The sequence below is a fragment of the Lampetra planeri genome, chromosome 29 (assembly GCF_965212315.1).
Source record: "Lampetra planeri chromosome 29, kcLamPlan1.2.h2, whole genome shotgun sequence".
In the NCBI taxonomy this organism is placed as follows: Eukaryota; Metazoa; Chordata; class Hyperoartia; order Petromyzontiformes; family Petromyzontidae; genus Lampetra; species Lampetra planeri.
The window spans coordinates 1,737,416-1,751,901 of NC_136135.1; the positions used below are offsets into that span (position 1 = coordinate 1,737,416).

General features: G+C 50.5%; 1 protein-coding gene across 3 annotated transcripts in view; it reads right to left on the reverse strand.

Moving 5' to 3' along the window:
- TMEM45B (transmembrane protein 45B) overlaps positions 1 to 14,136 on the reverse strand; it is a 30,589-nt gene extending 16,453 nt beyond the window's left edge. Inside the window, exons 1-2 of one of the 3 annotated variants that reach the window (XM_078608059.1) lie at positions 13,867 to 14,136; positions 94 to 177 (exon numbers count right to left, since the gene is read on the reverse strand). The gene's annotated coding sequence lies outside the window, so the exon portion shown is untranslated. Of the gene's footprint in view, positions 1 to 93; positions 178 to 793; positions 1,145 to 13,866 lie in introns of those variants that run through there. The other 2 variants (XM_078608061.1, XM_078608062.1) reach the window with 2 other exon arrangements.
- Positions 14,137 to 14,486: the final 350 nt, after the last annotated feature.

Genomic DNA, 14,486 nt, shown 5'->3' on the forward strand with positions numbered 1-14,486 from the left:
CTTCTTAGGTTTTATCGGTAAAGTCACGTAGGTAAAACATCAAAATGAATGAAAATAAAATAAAATCAAAAATCACGAGGTTTCGGAGGCAACCTTGAAGCTGTGCTTTTTGGTTTTGTTTGTTCTCCAACTTTAAGCCTTCAGATCAGTGGTTCTTAACCTGGGGTGCACTCTGCACTCCATGGGGGTGCGAGACATGGACAGATATTTTTAGAAGGTAAATCATCGAAAAAACAAATTAAGCACGGGCACGCAAGTACAACTTCTTTGTTTAATCAAACACTATATGCATTATAAACTTTTAACGATTGAGACCCAAAGGGGTGCAAGACTGCAGTAAACCTCTTCTTGGTTCTTTCGGTAAAGTCACGTAGAAGGGAAATAATAAAACAATAAAAATAAAACATAATAAAATACAATTCTCACGACGTTTCGGCCGAAACGTCGTGAGAATTATTTTATTATGTTTAATTTTTATTATTTATTATTTCCCTTCTACGTGACTTTACCGAAAGAACCAAGAAGATGAATCCCTGCAGTCACGAAAGCTTTAAATCGAAACTGCAGTAAACGTTAAGAACCGCTGCTCTGATTTTCCCGAGGCGAAGTCCCCCAACAGCAACGCAACTTTACACCGAAGTTCCGTTCGTCTGTCGCTCATCATCTGTCGAAACGCGCTCGCAGTCCGTGTGCGTTACATCCGGACGGACGGACGGAGCGAATGCGTCAAGTAAGGAACGAGGGCTTTCAAGCTCTCTCAGCAAGCGTGAAGACAACAAGAATCACTCCTCACCCCTTTCCGCGGCGGATCCGAGAGGCTCCCACTGGCTGGCGGCGCCTCGATCAGCGAGCAACTGAGAGCACCGCCCCACCCGCTCTGCGTGTGTCAGGACACGGTAGGTGTGCCCTATGGTATTGGTAGGCTGTGCTTTGGTAGGTTGGTGTAATAGTAGGTTGATGCTATGGTAAGTAGGCTGTGCTTTGGTAGGTTGGTGCTGTGGTAGGCTGGTGCTGTGGGTTGCTGTTTTCAAGCCGCCTATTGATCTGGCCGTGGCGGGTTCAAGACGAGATAGTTGCTAAGTGACCACGTGCTTCGCGGGTCTGACGCCGGTTCGTGCGTGTGCCGGTGCGTGCGTGTCACCGTGGACGTGGGGAGCGGTGGCGCAGTGGTTGGAGCGCCGCGCTACGAACCTGGCGACCCGGGTTCGATTCCCGCTCACGGCCAACACTCTGTGGCGATTTTTCTGAATTGGTCCTGGGCCTCCTCTAGGTCGACTCAGCCTCAAATGAGTACCTGGTGCAATGTGTAAACATCGCCACTGGGGAGACAAAAGCGGCCGGGCGTGGTGTTGGCCACCCACCCCCTCGTGTGCTGTGCTGGCCTTCATAGGTGCTCGCTAACAGTACTTACCCAAACAGCCTGTTCAGGCTATACGGGGGATCTTTGTCTTTGTGTCACCGTGGACGTGGGGAGCGGTGGCGCAGTGGTTGGAGCGCCGCGCTACGCACCCGGCGCCCCTGAGCCACCCCGAGGTCGACTCAGCCTCAAATGAGTACCTGGTGCAATGTGCTTTTAATAGGTGCTCGCAGACACCACTTGCCCACAGCAGTCAATCAAACGCTACATGGGGGGGAGTCTTTGCTTTGTGTTTTCTGTGAGTGTTTGCGTAATTGCATGGACACGTGAGTGAGTGCTTGTATGCTAACAACACTTGCCCCAACAGGCTGTATACGTCTCTGTACGGTGGGGGATCTGTCTTTCCGAGTGTATGGCGGCGTGTGTGATTGTGCAAGTCCCCGCGCAGGGGTTTAAGTGCATGAATGGATGTGTGTGTGTTTAAGTATACTCGTGTGTGTGTGTAGGTGCATGCATGTGTTTACGCCTGTGTGCGTGTAAATGTTTCGTATTGGGAGCGGTGGCGCAACGGTTAGCACACCACAATAAACAAACCCGGCTTCACCTTCGTTGGATTTCGGGCCACGTCAAACATCAGTGGCGAGTGATATCCAACTGATCGATCCCGACCACCGTTCCGGCCTTAACAAGTGCTCGCTGACAGCACTTGTCCCAAAAGTCTGCTGAAGGCTACACGGGGGGTCTTTGTCTCTGTAGGATGTTAAAAGGGATGGGTTTTTTTACCCTCCCGCGAAACGAAATACAACGCGGAGTGATGGCTCTTGAAACTGAAGCCAACTTTAGTCTCGAATTCTTTATTCATTTCCTTGCTCATTTCCTTGCTCATCGGTACAGCCAGCCGTGTGAGTACTCCGACACACATTGTGGGGAGCGGTAGCGCAGTGGTTGTCCCACCGCGCTACGATCCCGGCGGCCACACGAATTAAATTCCCGCTTGCGGCCATCATCGCTGATGAACATCCAAACCGTTTCCTGGATCCCCCCCCCCACCATCTCCCCCCACCATCTCCACCCACCATCTCCCCCCACCATCTCCCCCCACCATCTCCCCCCACCATCTCCCCCCACCATCTCCCCCCACCATCTCCCCCCACCATCCCCCCAATCCCCCCCTCACCATCCCCCCCCCACCATCCCCCCCTCCCCCCACCATCCATCCCCCCCCTCACCATCCCCCCCACCATCCCCCCCCCCTCACCATCCCCCCCCTCACCATCCTCCCCAAACCATCCCCCCCCCCCACTCACCCCCCCTCACCATCCCCTCCCCCCCCACCATCCACCCCCCCCCTCACCATTCCCCCCCCCCCACCATCCTCCCTCACCCCCACCACCCCCCCCCCCCACCTCCACCCCACCGCCACCCCACCACCGTCAGGTCCACTCATCAAGACCTGGAACCACCACCACCTCCACCACCACCACCTCCAGAAGCCGTTTGGCATCATAACGCGTTCCGAGTCCCCGGTTCAACCCCCACATGTGGCGAGAAGGCGTGAGCTGAGAGAATGTCCTGAGCACTGGAACAACTCGCATTACGAGACGGGTGGCTGCTCGCGGGAATTTCCTGCAGAGCAATACACACACAAAAAACCCCAAGCAATGATTCATTAAGCAGTGCACCCTCCCCTATGGACAGCAGCTGAGTCATATCTTGTAATGATTTATCATTCAAAAAGGTGTGTGCCGTATCTGAGAGATTGCGTGCTCATGTGCGCACAAGCCTGGGACTGTGTGAGAGGTTAGAGCGCTGCGCTACTAATTTGACCACCCAAGTTCGATTCCCGCTTACGGACAACGCTGTTGGCGTTTATCTGATCGTGGGCCTCCCCTGGGTCGGCTCAGCCTAAAAAAACCGAGTACATGGTGTGGTGTGTAAACATCGCCACCGGGGAGACAAAGGCGGCCGGGCGTGGTGCTGGCCACCCATCCCCACGTGTGCCGTGCCGGCCTTCATAGGTGCTCGCTCACAGCACTTCCCCTAACAGCCTGTTAAAGGCTATCGGGGGGATCTTTGTCTGTGTGTATATAAATCTGCGTGAGCTAAGTATGTGTTAACAATGTCTATATATAAGGTGTGTGGAATGAGTGGAGGGGCAGTGGTTATCGCACTGCACTTTGAATCTCGCCACCCAAATTCCATTCCCGGCCACGGCTAATATCAGTCGCAAATATCTGAACCGGTCATGGGCCTCCCCCATAGGTCGACTCAGCCTTAAACGTGTACCATGCTGGCCTTTATAGGTGCTCGCTAACAGCACTTGCCCCAACGGCTTGTATTATTTATTCGGGGGTTTCTGTCTGAAATGTTGTTGTCTTTGTTCATGTATATAACGGTGTGGATGCATACGGGTTCGATTCCAAATTCGGCTGTCTTTCTGCGTGGACGTCCCAGTTCTAACACGGGTTCCTTCCGATAGCTCTACACCGGTGTTCTGCATTAGTGACAACACCTCCGATAGCTCTACACCGGTGTTCTGCATTAGTGACAACACCTCCGATAGCTCTACACCGGTGTTCTGTATTAGTGACAACACCTCCGATAGCTCTACACCGGTGTTCTGCATTAGTGGCAACACCTCCGATAGCTCTACACCGGTGTTCTGCATTAGTGACAACACCTCCGATAGCTCTACACCGGTGTTCTGCATTAGTGACAACACCTCCGATAGCTCTACACCGGTGTTCTGTATTAGTGGCAACACCTCCGATAGCTCTACACCAGTGTTCTGCATTAGTGACAACACCTCCGATAGCTCTACACCGGTGTTCTGCATTAGTGACAACACCTCCGATAGCTCTACACCGGTGTTCTGCATTAGTGACAACACCTCCGATAGCTCTACACCGGTGTTCTGCATTAGTGACAACACCTCCGATAGCTCTACACCGGTGTTCTGCATTAGTGACAACACCTCCGATAGCTCTACACCGGTGTTCTGCATTAGTGACAACACCTCCGATAGCTCTACACTGGTGTTCTGCATTAGTGACAACACCTCCGATAGCTCTACACCGGTGTTCTGCATTAGTGACAACACCTCCGATAGCTCTACACTGGTGTTCTGCATTAGTGACAACACATCCGATAGCTCTACACTGGTGTTCTGCATTAGTGACAACACCTCCGATAGCTCTACACTGGTGTTCTGCATTAGTGACAACACCTCCGATAGCTCTACACCGGTGTTCTGCATTAGTGACAACACCTCCGATAGCTCTTCACCGGTGTTCTGCATTAGTGACAACACCTCCGATAGCTCTACACCGGTGTTCTGCATTAGTGACAACACCTCCGATTGCTCTACACCGGTGTTCTGCATTAGTGACAACACCTCCGATAGCTCTACACCGGTGTTCTGCATTAGTGACAACACCTCCGATTGCTCTACACCGGTGTTCTGCATTAGTGACAACACCTCCGATTGCTCTACACCGGTGTTCTGCATTAGTGACAACACCTCCGATAGCTCTACACCGGTGTTCTGTATTAGTGACAACACCTCCGATAACTCTACACCGGTGTTCTGCATTAGTGGCAACACCTCCGATAGCTCTACACCGGTGTTCTGTATTAGTGACAACACCTCCGATAGCTCTACACCGGTGTTCTGCATTAGTGGCAACACCTCCGATAGCTCTACACCGGTGTTCTGCATTAGTGGCAACACCTCCGATAGCTCTACACCGGTGTTCTGCATTAGTGACAACACCTCCGATAGCTCTACACCGGTGTTCTGCATTAGTGACAACACCTCCGATAGCTCTACACCGGTGTTCTGCATTAGCGACAACACCTCCGATAGCTCTACACCGGTGTTCTGCATTAGTGGCAACACCTCCGATAGCTCTACACCGGTGTTCTGCATTAGTGACAACACTCCCATCATTACCTGCAAAATGTCTCAATTGGGATCACACACAGCGACGACTGTGAACGGCTGGCAGCACCCTCCCGAAGATGAGTTTCGAGACTCGTGCGTAAATAACAATATGTACACTAATAACTATACATAGAGCATGTACCTTTGCTTTTTCAGAAGCTGTAAACATTTAAATACGTTGGCTCTTGTACTGTGTACATACTGTACAGTTTATAGACTGCAGAGCACAAGGTCCATTCTCACCAGCAGGACATGAACGTTTACCCTGCTTCTGATGTTGACTTGCTGATGGTAGCCTTAACCGCGCTTAATCCACTGGTCATGATGATGATTATGATGATTAGTCTGATGCCGATGTTGCTGATGATATGTTGATGGTGGTGCTGCTGATGGATATGATGATAATGACACATGGTGTTATGGTTACTCATGATATATGGATACATCCGGTGAGACGGGGGTTGATCATATCGATGCAGCTGCTGATGCTGCTGATGATGTGAGCTGATGTGAGCTGTTGTTTCACTGTCACGTGAAAACGTGGCCGACTAGCCTAGCCAATGGACAAAATATGTGATGAATATCCCTACATTCCATCTCCACACGTTAAATGTGTTCATTTTAGTCCGTCAGCCTAACCGCCTTCTTCTGGAACAACCTTTTACAGCAGCATTTGCTTAAGTAGGAAAACTGAGCCAATGTTGACTTGCTGGGTCTTATCAGCAGTGTCAGTCACACTGAGTAAATCACTGCCCTGCCGGCTTGCCAAATGTTATGAGCTTGGGCACCCCATCTACACGCCGGGTGGCTTGTTTAACGTAACAAAAAAAATCCGAAACTTATACCCATAAAAAGGCAGTGTGTGTTGTGGCGTTGTATTGGTAATGACATACAGAAATACAATTACCTCCGTTCAATGTCTCACGTTAAATACATTTGTTTTAGTCCACCAAAAACCAGTGACGTGTGAATTACCGTATTCTCCGGATTCTAACGCACTGCCCATCAGCACTCCTGAATTTTAAAGCAAAAGTTTGGCGTGTGTCTAATGATCGAGTACTGCACTGACGTTGTGTGTGACTAGATTTGGCCAACTTTATTGACGCGGGGCACAAGTTTGGGGTGCGTCTTATTTTCCAGAGCAACCTCTATTCCCGAGAATACGGTAACTATACCCAGGAGACGTTCACGTGTGTGCGCGGCACAGCTGTTGATGCCACGTATTCGCTGGTTGCGCCGCGGGTTGTTGGGCACGGATAACATCAATTCCTGAAGAAGCTCCCCAGCACGTGGGGCGAAACGTCGGGCATCATGCCAACCAACAACACCCCCCCCCCCCCCCAAAAAAGAACACGTTGATCAATGACGTGTGCATGCTGGCAGGGAAGGGCATGTAATTATTAGCACATACCACGCACACCGGCAGTGAGGTATTTTCGTTGCGCTTAATTTAATTAAAATTGTTCTGTTAAATCCTCGTTGGCGCCGATTTGCCCTTGTAAACACTGAGTAGACTGTCTGTCTAGGCCATCTATCAGCTGCGTCTTCACGCTACAACCATTGTCGAGTGGCGTTCCTATATCCAGTGGCTGCCGTCAAGTGATTGTGTCAATTGGATAATGACTATTCTTGGTTCTTTCGGTAAAGTCACGTAGAAAGAAAATAAAAAATAAAACACAAGCGATCGAAACGTCGTGGGTTTTTTGCTTTCAATTTTTCAATTAATTTTTAAAAAATCGATCTAAGTGACTTTCCCGAAAGAACCAAGAATATGAATTGCTGCAGTCACGAAAGTTTTAAATCAAAATTGAGAAAATTACCATGGCAAGGACTGGTACGTTCACAGTACAACCACGATTGGTGAAGATCCAGCAATCACAGAACGCTTGGCCAACGTGGGTCCAACGGTTCCAGCCAGACGCCGACGCTGCCGTGTTTACTGGGGGGCTTGGGGCGGGGGGGGGTTCGCTTCCAGGACCGGTTCAGACGTCGGCACTCACGACGTTGGTTGTGGACTTAATCCAACTCAGGCCGTTTCGGAAAGCGCCACCTCACCACGGTTCCACCGCAACTTCCCGAAATGATAAATATACAGTTCACGAATAGTTCATAGCAGGAATTAAACATCGTAATTCTTCACCTAACACTGTATCTGCAATTCAGGGGAATAAATCTACCGTTGCGACGTTTCGGTGCACGGCGTTTGAGGAAGATCCGTCACCGTGAGCCGGCGACGCAGGCAAGACGGGCGGTTTTTGGAATCTTTAGCTCTCAGCAGCAGCAGCAGCAAGCAAGCGAGTGGAAGCAGAGTTGCGGCACACACAGCGGTGACTTTACACCGCTGTTAGAACAGATTTAGCCGAGCTAATTGGTGACAGAGTAAGTGCTAAACGCGCTGTTACGCAAATGCATTCCTGCTCGCGCCAAACCAAACTCGCCCGGAGTTACCCAGCTCTGCCTCCACCCACACCAGCACTACAGTTTCCACGTCTCCCTCCCCTCCCTGTCTGCTTGTCTCCCTCCCCGTCTTCCAACCCTGTCTCCCGCACATCCTGTCTCTCTCTCGTCTCTCTCCCATTCTGTCCCCCTGTCTCTCTCCTGATCTCCTCGTGTCCCTGACTCCATGTCTCTCTCCATGCCTCACCTGCTTCCCTCTGCCTGCCTGCCTGCCTCGTTCCCTGTCCCCAACTCGAGACTCCCGGTCTCCCTCCCCTCATCTCCCTCCTCCTCCAGCCTCTATCGTCTCATCCTTCCCGGATGTGAATATCGTCTCGGCATCAAGAGCCCGCAGGCACCGGACTCCTCTGTCGGGGGCAGAGGAGGGGGGCATGAGTGAAGAGAGCACGCGATGGAGAAACATTATGAAAGACGTGTGCGTACCATGTGTGCGTGTGCATAGGTGGAGAGCGGTAGTGCAGTTCTTTCGGTAAAGTCACGTAGGTGAAAATAATAACATGAAATAAAAATAAAAAAGTGAAAAAACATTTTTTTTCACCTACCTGACTTTACCGAAAGAACCAAAGAGTATGAATCCTTGCAGTCACGAAAACTTCAAATCTAGAATTAGGTAGTGCAGTTGTTCGCTGTGAACCTGGCGACCCCGAGTTCGATTGCCGCTCACGGACAACACCAGTGGCGATTATCCGAGCCGGTACTGGGCCTCTCCTAGGTCGACTCAGCCTCAAATGAGTACCTCGTGGGGTGTGTGGACATCGCCACTGGGGAAACAAAGGCTACCGGGCGTGGTGCTGGCCCACCCACCCCTTCGTGTGCCTTGCCGGACTTCATAAGTGCTACTCGCTAACAGTACTTGCCTCAAAATTATGTAAGGCTACACGGGTGACCTTTGTCTTTGTATAGATGGAGCAGCGGTGCAGTGGTTCGCGCACCGCGCTAGGTTCGATTCTTGCTCATTGATCAAAAAAAAATGTGACAAATATCTGAACCGGCCTAAGGCCTCCACGAGGTCGACTCAGCGTTGAATGAGTACGAGACCCACTTGGCGTGGTGCGCATACGTCAGCTCTGGGGAGACAAAGACGGCTGGGCGTGGTGCTGACCACCCACCCACCCCCTCGTGCGCCGTCCGAGCCTTTAATAGGTGCTCGCTAACAGCACTCGTCCTATCGGTCCGTTCGAGGATGTCAGACATCATTGTCTTCATACGACATGTGTGTGTGTAAATGCAGTATATGATATAGCCATTGTAATGATAGAAAAAACAACCAATACTTATTTTAATACACGTACAGTACACACGCATACACGTGGGTTCAATTACCAGCCATGGGGAGCAAACGCGGCAAGTGCGATATATGTGTGGCATCTGAGCTTGTTCTGGTCCTCTCCTAGGTTGACTCAGCCTCAAAAGCACATACACTACCAAGGCCGAGTCAACGAGTCAACATTGGGGGGGGGCAAATCTTCCAAGGGGTGTGGGAGTCCCCTCGAGAAAAAAAATTCTAAATTTGAAAACGAATTTCCTGCCATTTCCTGCCAAAAATATAAAGAATTCAATAACACATAGGATGGACTTTTTATTTATTTTTTACAATAATGTCTAATAGTGTATTTTATTACATTGCTCTGTTTGAGCTTTTTTACCTTTTCTTGTTTCATTGTATGTAATTGCAGAAATTAGGAATTAATAAAGTACAACCATAACCACAATCATATAAACAGAAATCTATTTTATAGCAATATATTGGGGGAAGACATTTCGAGCATATTTGAATATTGGGGGGGGGGGGATGTGTGGGATGTCCCCCCCCCCAATATATGATAATTACGGCCTTGTACACTGCACACAAACACGTGCGTTCAACACCCGAGGAGTGACACACATCAGTAGCGTTGTCTTATTTAGTGCTGCACCTAAACTTGTTCCACACCTGTCCGAGGTTGCCACATTAAGTGACACAATTTGTTTTTAGTCATTAGCAAATGTATGTATGTTTAACTTCTTTCGCACCGTTCATAGCCAACCGTCATAATCGGAGGCCGCGGGGGAAGGACAACAATGGGGCTGATACCAACTAATTAATTATGCCCTCACTCTTCAATATCCTTGAGCATCCTATCTATCTAATTCTTCCCTTTGACTCAGCCCGAAATGAGTACCTGGTGCAGTGTGTAAACATCATCACCGGCACTGACAAAGGGGGCTGTACATAGCCACAAGCTATTATGTAACGGTCTTAAGTGCACCGTTACTCTACACGGTGTGCGAGTGTGTATATAGCTCACATATATAAACACACATTGTCTGCTGAACACAAAGCCGGCCAGTGATGGCTACGCACGTGGCCTGTGATCCAGCACTGTGGGGACGAGGGGGTTGGTGGGTCACCGCACAAATGCGAAGCTCCCCAAACCGTGGGCGACGAGGAGGTGTCATACCCGGGCATGGCCAGGAAAAGGTGGTTGCAACCAGCGCACTAATCGCCGTCTGTTCCAATCTAAACGGGGATTGAGCGTTTCCCCCTCGCACGCGTGGATTTTCTGTGGTGCTTCGGTCTCTTCCCGCTTGTATAAATAATGCACTCACAGCAACAACAAAGGCCAATGCCGCAGGACCCTCCTGAAATTGAGTCCAAGGACTCGGTTCGCCTTTTCTAGACATCTCAAGTAAAATAAGTAAAACCCCATTGTCCGAACGTTCCAATTTATGGACAAATTTGTTATGTTTTATCAACTTAGAAAGGAACAAGCTGTAGTGGGGGGGGAGAGCTATGTGCGCCCAAGAAGTATATTCATATTATTTTGTATGGTGAGGAGTTCATCAAAAATATCTATATAGACTCGCTATATTAGTGGACTTACAAAGAGACCCAAAGACTCACGGGAGACCTTTCGTTTGAAATAAGCACTTCTTATTTCGTATATGGTCGGGAGTTCATCAGCGGTGTGTGTATGTCTATGTCGTTGTTGGTGAGCCAGAGGATGGCTTCAGGAGTAGTAGCCTGGTGAAGAGACTTAAACAGAGATCCATAGACTCACAGAGTTGCATAGACTCACAGGGCCTGGTCAATATCTGAAACTCTGCCCGCTAGTGATGGAAGCGGACAGTGAGTGGCGTCACTGTGTCGTTCACGGCTTCAGATGGAGACATGAATTAAGGCTGGCAGCCTTACGCAGAGACACGTAGACTCGCTGAGACGCTTGCCGAGTTAAAATGACCGAATCGGGCAGTGGCGTTACTGTGTGGTCAGTTGTTTGGGATTGGCGACTGCCAGTCGCTCTGTGGGCTATTCTTGATTGTCCATCGGCGAAGAAGGATAAAGCCACATCTGGCATGCGATGTTAGAAGGATATCATAGCGGTGGGGATGGGGGGAAGGTGGGTGACTTGGAGGTCAGAGCCAGCCACGAGCTTGGCACCATCGATGCCTTGGATTCAAATCGAGGCAACAGTCTACGATGAAACGAGAGATTACCCAGTGTTGCAAATGTGTTGGTACCAGGCCAGTCCCCAGTGATTTACACAGAGTCTTACATAGACTCGCTGTGATTTAAACCCAGTTTGGCAGTGCAGCGAGTTGAGAAATCCACATCGCCTTCCATACTCGTAGATTTACACAGAGACTAATCGACTCACGTGGAGACCCATGCCACTTCCGTAGAGACTCGTAGACCAAGCTGTGATTGAAACCGGGTTCGCCAGCGTCGCGAGTTGATGGTCTCAGCCCGGTCAGAAATGACTTCACCGAAACGCAACATTACCCCCTCTATGACACGGCCATTATGACCCCTTTGCGCCACCCTACCTCCAGCCCCACCGCTCCACACGAGTAGATCACATGAGCATTAAGGCGCGCGTGTTGTATGTGACTGTTGGTTGTGAAAGTTAACAAAAACACCAAGTGGCCGGAGTAGAAGGGAGCCTCCCCCACCCCGCCGTGTTTGTGAGGGGGGGGGAGCAGAGGAAATGACAATTTCCTGCTGGCAAGGCCCACCACGGTGCTCATGTGTTGTAGTTTTAAGCTTTCAAGAAGGAAAATGCACGCGGGTCCGATGCAATGGCCACCTGGATTTAGTGGTCACTTTCGCGATGTTACTTCTGGAGCACCCTGACCGCAACGTGGCCCACGTGACGTGACCCAGCGGTTCAGCGCGTTCGCCACCTTCTTGCAGAGGCTTCGCGGTTGGAATCCGGAAGGCCGCCGCTGGTTAATACTGCGTGAGTATGCACGTGTGTGAGTATTGATCGATAATAATACAACTAAACTCTTCACTATTTTTTTTATTTTACCAGGTAAGGCCGACTTGAGCTATAATAACTCTTTTTCAGAAGAGACCTGGCCACAAATGGTAGCCCAATGAAGTGGCTTGTCACGTGGAAATGCATAGCAGCCAAATATTCTAGACACCATGTCGATTCTAAATGTGGTGGGGACAACCGGAGGACCCGGAGAAATATCCACGCGACCACGGGGAGAGAGAGAGAGAGAACACGACCTCTTGTATACCAAGCGAGGTAGTTAACATCTCCTCGCCACCGCAACGCCCGGTAAATCCCGGGGTGGACGTGAATAATACCGTGAGGTCATTGGAAGGCAAATAGGCCATTGTGTGTGGGACGTCACGGTTCAAACTTGGCAAATTGTACAACAGTTACACCGCAGAAACGTTGATTGTAGCGCCTTCCAACTGCTAAAACAAATAACCGTTGCAGGACCCTCCTGGAAAAGAGTCTTGATGATCAAAGCGTCGGAAATAAATAACACTTATAAATAATACTGCACAGCTGTGATGTTCATTAGCCTAACGGACACACCGCTATGTTTAAGCATGCTGATTAATTGCTTAGTAGAATGCTGAGAATATTCTTGCACGCGTTATTTATACATTCACCTTCGAGACAATCACACGTCGTGCTATCTCGGAAGCTAAGTAGGCTTGAGGCTACTTCGCTCCAAAATCGATTGTTCTGCACAGGACATCGATGTTCCCACATATCTGGTAAACCAACCCCCACCCCCACAACAACCCGTACGGCGTGGGGAGGCCCTCATCACGCAGTGGATTGACCAGTGGGATGCACATGTACACAGTCACCAGTGAGAACAGCTCCATATATATATACTGTATAGACTGCCAAGGAGAACCCCCGAAGTACTGTGGAACAAAACACGTGTCCTTCTCGTTATGCGGGCTCGTCAGTATACCAGAGGTATAACCAGGCTCCACCGATGAGCACGGTAGGCTGCGTACGGTGCGAAAGAAGTTCAGCACGGACACACGCAGGGCCATCCATAGATGACGAACGCGGAACCCGCCTGTTGCATGATGAAGGTTCATCAGCGATCCGTGGCTTCAGTACAGAGATAGTCCTATGAGCAAGCACAGTTCCGCATTTAAAAGACTTTAGGGGCAAGTGCCGTTCACGAGAAGCTACGAATGCCGGCCGGCACGGCGCACGAGGCGCGGTGCACGAGGCGCGGTGATGTGGCCGGGAACAAAATAACCCGGGCCGCCTTTGTCTCCCCAGTACTCGTGTCTACACCCACCGCGACAGGTACTGGTTTTACGCGGAGTCCACCGAGGGGACGATACGCATGGCCACACAAATCGGAACGTGAATTGAGGCTTTGGTTGCTCATCTCCTGTGCACAGCCCCGAGGCAGCGATGGGAATTCCACATTCCTCCGTCGGGGGCGAGTCTGTCCATAGGACAACCACTGTTGACTTCCCCACAAAGTGGTATTTACTATCCACTTTATCGACCCCGTAGGGATGATGGGTTGTCACCCCCCCCCCCCGACCTCCTCTACAAGGTACATTTGACCCTATTTTTCCACACTGGCCAGACGGCGTTGAAGAGGTGGGACTACCCCACACTTTACCCCACCACACACACTACCTACGCTTGTCACCCCCATTTATACTGCCGAGTGGAAAGTGGCGGAGCGGTGGCTGGGGTGTGATTACAAAACACGCGCCCATTGTTCCAGCTGCCGCAACGGGCGATCAAACCGAGCCGGCGAACTACAAATCTAGAGTACTGTTAACCCGACTACACACACACATCAAATCAGAAGAGCAAATCGTTCGAAATTCACTCGCAACTTACGACGGCTGCTGCTGATGATGATGGTGGTGGTGATGCTGTGGCTGCTACTGGTGACGTGGCCGCGAAAGACGCCGGCTGCTGAACCAACTCAAAGAACTTGGAGCGGTGATGACTGGCTCATTGCTGGTGGTGACAAGGGGGTGATGATGATGATGACTACTGTGATGTCGATGATGCCGTTCGGTCTTCCTCCTCCTCTTCGGCGTGACTTCTGAAAGTGGAATGGCTCGCAAAACGCGACGGGTTGGTTGGTTGGAGGGGGGGGAGTGGTTCAGTCGAGTCGGGAGGTAGCAGGAACGTAACTCGCAGGGGGCCAAAGGCTCGGTCTGTGGGTTTGCTGGGGGGGGGAGTGAAGAGCACGTAGCGCACGATCGCGGACACACACACACGCACTTACAAAAAAACTTCACACACACAGACACGCACGTACACACAGACACACGCACGCAGACTCGCACACTCGCACGTGCGCGCCAAACGCACGCAGAGATTCGCACAGATACAAAGATAAAGATCCCCGTATAGGCTTTTTTAACTAGACTGTTGGGGCAAGTGCTGTTAAGCGAACATTTATTAAGAGCGGTACGATACACGAGGATGTGTGTAGCCAACACCA